The sequence below is a fragment of the Tursiops truncatus genome, chromosome X, assembly GCF_011762595.2.
Source record: "Tursiops truncatus isolate mTurTru1 chromosome X, mTurTru1.mat.Y, whole genome shotgun sequence".
In the NCBI taxonomy this organism is placed as follows: Eukaryota; Metazoa; Chordata; class Mammalia; order Artiodactyla; family Delphinidae; genus Tursiops; species Tursiops truncatus.
Window position 1 is genome coordinate 28155232 of NC_047055.1, and position 5433 is coordinate 28160664.

A 5433-nucleotide genomic window follows, 5' to 3' on the forward strand; every position below is an offset into this window, starting at 1 on the left:
ATTGTCACCTCTGTCAATTCTGCACTCTCCAACCTGCCCCACCCTCCAAACCTTCCTGGGCTCAGGACCAGGTCAGCTCACTCCGCTCTGGCTACAGTTGCAGGGCCTTGGAGCAGAGCCTCTGGTGCCCAGCAAGGTTGCGCCCTCTAGGAGCTGCTAATCAACCAGGAGATCCCCATCCTGTCCCTCATGCTTAAGTCAAGAGGGTGCAACCTGCATTTTAGGAAGACAGCCGACAACCACGTGAGTGAGGGGTCACAAAACGGCTCCCCCCTAAATATCTGCCAACTATTAACAACTGAAAGTAAAACCTGTCCTGTGGACTCCACTGCTCCCTCAGCATCTCAGTTAATGGAATTGTGCCATATTTAGTATTTTTGGATGTTTCCACTCGGCAAATTTTACATGAGACCAAGGGCCTCCTCTCTCTGTCGCCCCATCTTCCCTCTCCCATCTTAGTATTTGGGTCCTTCTGCTGCATGAATATGTAGTCGAGAAAAGCCAGTGTAATAGAGCTCATTTTGGGGGGTTCGAGCGTACCAATGGTCAAATCTGCATAAATATAAGCAATGTGCAAAGCTGGCTATGTGAGGTTCAGGCTGACACTACTTCCATATTTCCAATACTGGTTTCATAAAACAGCTCCTACTGTCCTTGCAAACCAAGGGAGGGTGTCCATTAAATGTTTCTTTGGGACGCTCATGCTGTAGAGTTTGGAAACAGATGAAAACATTCTCCCGTCTTCTTCATTTGTTTCTTGTTGCTCCTTTTCCCTTCAGAACTCCATTAAGAGACCACTACGTAAGCCCAGGAGAAGCAAGCCACCAAAACTTCAGTTTCTCTTTTCCTCTGAGCTTGCTTTGCCTGTTTGAGAAAGCAGAGGCCTGCGCCTCCCAAGCCCTGGCCAGACCTGACTGTGAGCCCAGCCCGTGGCCTTAGGCCGCCAGCACTGCTTTCCAGACCCCACCACCAGCTCTGCAGCCCGTGTCCATCACTGCCCTCACACACGCTCTCTGCAGCAAAGCTAGTGAACCCGTCCTGATTCTTCTGTTTCTCTCTTTCTTTCTTTTCTTCTTCTTTCCCCCCACAAATACTCCTTGGATTTAACTTAGGCTTTTCTATAGTCTCAAATAATCACTCCTGATCCTTTGACTCACAAACTAGTCATCACTGGAAGAGCATATGTATTTCACCTTACCACAGGTAAGAATCCTGCCTGAACTAAGAGTCATCCTCCACTGCCAACAAATTCCACACACCCCATCTCTTCGTAACAGTACCACGAAAAGGAAGAAAAGCCTCAGGTGTCAGAAATTCCTCAAGAGACTATTCACGAATGCATTCGGTAGTCTCAAAACTTTGAACGTGTGAGGAATCCTCACGGCGTACGTTCCACTCTGTATAACTCTTGCCTAACTTCCACCTTTCTCAGGTCGGTGGAACTTTGTTTGAAATTGTTGTTTTAGTTTGTTTTGTTCTTTAGACATATGTCAAAGGTTGCAACTCGCCCTCCCACCTGCACTATAATGCAAAACCTACTATGTTAGCAACGCTTTCAGGCTGGCATAGCAAAGAATTCCAGAAAATGAGGATTTAGGGCTGCCACTCTCTCCACTACTTTACCAAACACTTAGAAACTCCAGCAGGAGAGGGCCTCTCTCCCATGGGGCTGTGTGTGTCGCGGGGAGGGGACCTCTTCTCCTCAGCCCTTGGGCTGGAAGCGCAGATCAGCCCTGGGGGATCCCTGTCGGGGCTGCCATGAGCTGGGCACCCTTGTTTTCCTACCTCAGACGTTTGTAGTTGCTGGGAGCCCCTACTTGGTCTACACCAGGCTGGGCCTTACGTGGCAGCACTGGGCACGGGGCCTCTGGCTTTCTTTCCCAGGACACTGCCAGGCTCTCATGGGCTGATCCTGGCCTAGGCTGTCCCCAGGCAAGGACGTATGCACCCCCAACAAGTGACCACCTACTGTACAGACACCCGCCAGTGAGGGGGCCTCTCACCTCCTGCCCTCCTAGACGCAACTGCTTGTTCCCAGCGGATGTCACCTGGAACGGGGTCCAGGCACGGAGGCTGTTGTACAAGGGCTTCTGAGGCCACCTCAGTTGGGGGGAAGCTCACCGTTTTCCCCGCCTGGACTGACCTGGGCGCCAGCCAGGCCGCTCCAGCCCTCAGCCCCCAGCTGTGTCTCCTGCACAGGGTCCCGTGCAGGATTGTGAGGCGGGGGTGGCGAGGAAGAGCCCTGAGTGGGTGCTGGAGAAGAAGGGCACCCCGGGCGTCAGGGCAAGGAAGCCAGACCTGCCCCTCAGCACACTGGCAGCAGCTCAAGCCCTGCCCTAGGCAGCGAGCTGCCTCCAGTGGGACAGCTCGGGGACCCAAAGCCTATGAGCTGTGCCACCCAGCCCGGGCCCTCGCCTCTGGAAAGTGTTCGACATCCAAGTGCCTCCTTCATCCGCTGACAAAATGGTGTTTTACAAAAGTTCTAAAAGATTCTAAAGTCCTAAAAGTATTTTCTTCGCTAACCAAAGTTCTGAGAGCATCTTAGTTTGTTCTGAAAGCAAGAAACCACTCTCTGTGGAAAAGATAACAAAAGAACAGCTGCGGGAGGAGCAGACTTGGACTCTACGCTCTCCCCTCCGCATCAGCGCCAGCGTAACGAAACATACATCAGTTGCTCGTCTGTTGTGTGCTGAGTGTGAATTATCCCCTCACTCCGATGCCTAAGTATTCATATATTCACTCCTTATGCAAAGCATTTATGCCTGGTTTTAAATAATTTAATATAGTTGGGCTCCTCGGTGCATTAATTTGAATAATTGCCACTTCAGACTTAACCTCAGTGTGACTCCACACAGAAGTGGTACCTAAAGGATGCCAGTGTTAGAAGGAATTGGACGTGTGTGTGTAGAATTCAGAGACATATAATATATAAGTTCATATAGGTAGAGTCTAAACAAAGAGATATATAGATATATGTATATATATATACACACACACATATATGTATATATATACACACACATATGTATATCTGTTTGTATATATATGTATACACCTTTGTGTAAACTATACCTATATACATATATTTGATTATGGATCTCTATCCATCTACTCAAGCACATATGAAGTCAATTCCTCAAGAATAGGTTCTTACGGGACTAAAGATGCAGACCTACTAGAGAATGGACTTGAGGATACGGGGAGGGGGAAGGGTAAGCTGGGACCAAGCGAGAGAGTGGCATGGACATATACACACTACCAAATGTAAAATAGATAGCTAGTGCGAAGCAGCCGCATAGCACACGGAGATCAGCTGGGTGCTTTGTGACCACCTGGAGGGGTGGGGTAGGGAGGGTGGGAGGGAGGGAGATGCGAGAGGGAGGAGATATGGGGATATATGTATACATATAACTGATTCGCTTCGTCATAAAGCAGAAACTAACACACCATTGTAAAGCAATTATACTCCAATAAAAACGTTAAAAAAAGTGTACAAGGCAAAAAAAAAAAAAAAAAAGAATAGGTCCTTAAAAGGTGTACAAACATTTTAAGTTCATTGTCTGTATGCCTTCTTCATATTCATTTGCATCAACATTTCTGTAATTGCTGCCCAGGGCCTGGGAAACCAGGCTACAAAGGCTTTGCCCCTGCACGCCATCAGCTATTGAGCTAAGTGGTGGGTATAGTTACTGTCTGTGAAGTTTTGGTGTCCTAGAAATTAAACCTTTGAGTGCCAAGATAATCTAGCATGAATTCAAATTACACAAAGAGCAGGACTCTGCACACTATCTACAGTATGTGGAATATAGTACTTGTAAAAGAAATTATAGGATAAGAAACTGAAAAGGTAGTTTTCATTATCACCCTTGCATGTTAGACAAGGTTATAGTTCAGTTTAATTTGTTTTAGTTTTGCTTTCTTCATCATCTCCATGTAAATTACAATGATAATCTGTTACTTTTGTTCTTGAGTGTTTCTTTGGGGAAGGCAAAGAAGAACTCCCACGCACACCTGAGTCATCTTTAAGTCCACTTCTTCAAGTATGCTTCCAGATTTGTATTGAAAGTAACATCTACCTTCTTTGAACTCCCATATTATTGCTTTGTTACTCACCTGTGGCATTTGTCTTGTTCCAGAATATATGTGACTTTAACTCATGTATTTTCTTTCTCTCCATGACTTGCTTATGTCTTTCTTTGGCCCTCATTTATAGTACATGGACAATGAATTAAAAAATTATACACACACACAGACACATACACACACTAATGATAGGGAGGAAAAGGATGATAACTATGAAGAAGGAGAGAGAAACAGGAGAGAAGAGCCTTTGCAATTCAGACTTCCAGGGCAGCTCCACACACAGTGCTTCAGACACAGAGGAGAGCACGTTGCTGATCTGTTTCTCCACCCCCATGGAAGGCCACCAGCTAAGTGCTAGAGGCTTTCTGGGAAGATCTTTGCTACCTCAGAGTCTGTCGCTCAGGACTGCCAGATGGGCTGGGAGGAAAATAAGAGAATGGAGCCAACACTGGACAAGCTCAGCTAGTAAAAGTCCCCAGGCTCAGTGGCCTTAGTCAAGGCCATCCACCCTTCTTCTATATTCACTTTCAACCAATCAACAAGTCCTTACTGAATGCCTGCTACGTACACAGCACTGCTCTGGGGTACTGCGTGGGGAATGCTAAGAAGTGTGTCAAGTGCCAGATTACACCGTAACTGAGAAGTCACAAAATACACATACGTATACATACATATTACATTCGCCCATGGACACACACACACACATACATACACCATTCATGCTTCCATACATTTAAGACTGACTCGCAATGCAAGCAATGTGTGATAGGGATCCAATGAATTGGTCCCATTTCAAGAGCAGTAAGAGCTCAGAAGATGACAGTACTGTGGCTTCCTCCAAGAGATGGGGATTGAGCTAGAACTTGAAAAACATGAGTGTTGACAGGAATTAGCACATCGCATTTCTTTTACCATCGAGTAGAGTAAAAGCAAATAGCTTGGGCTTCCCTGGTGGCACGGTGGTTAAGAATCTGCCTGCCAGTGCAGGGGTCACGGGTTCAAGCCCTGGTCCAGGAAGATCCCACATGCCGCGGAGAAAATAAGCCCCTGCGCCACAACGACCGAGCCTGCGCTCTAGAGCCCGCGTGCCACAACTACTGAAGCCCGCATGCCTAGAGCCCATGCTCCACAACAAGAAAATCCACCGCAGTGAGAAGCCCGTGCACCACAACGAAGAGTAGCCCCCGCTCACGGCAACTGGAGAAAGCCCGTGCGCAGCAACGAAAACCCAAGTCAGCCAAAAATAAATAAAATTAAACATTAAAAAAAAAAAAGACCGGTGGTTGCCAAGGGGGAAGGTGGGGTGGGACAGGGATGGATTGGGAGTTTGGGATTAGCAGATGCAAGCTA

General features: G+C 47.2%; 1 non-coding gene across 1 annotated transcript; it reads left to right on the forward strand.

The window, feature by feature from the left end:
- The first annotated feature begins 1651 nt into the window (after window positions 1-1651).
- LOC117310485 (small Cajal body-specific RNA 20) lies at window positions 1652-1796 on the forward strand. Its single transcript, XR_004524629.1, has one exon.
- The last annotated feature ends 3637 nt before the right edge of the window (window positions 1797-5433 follow it).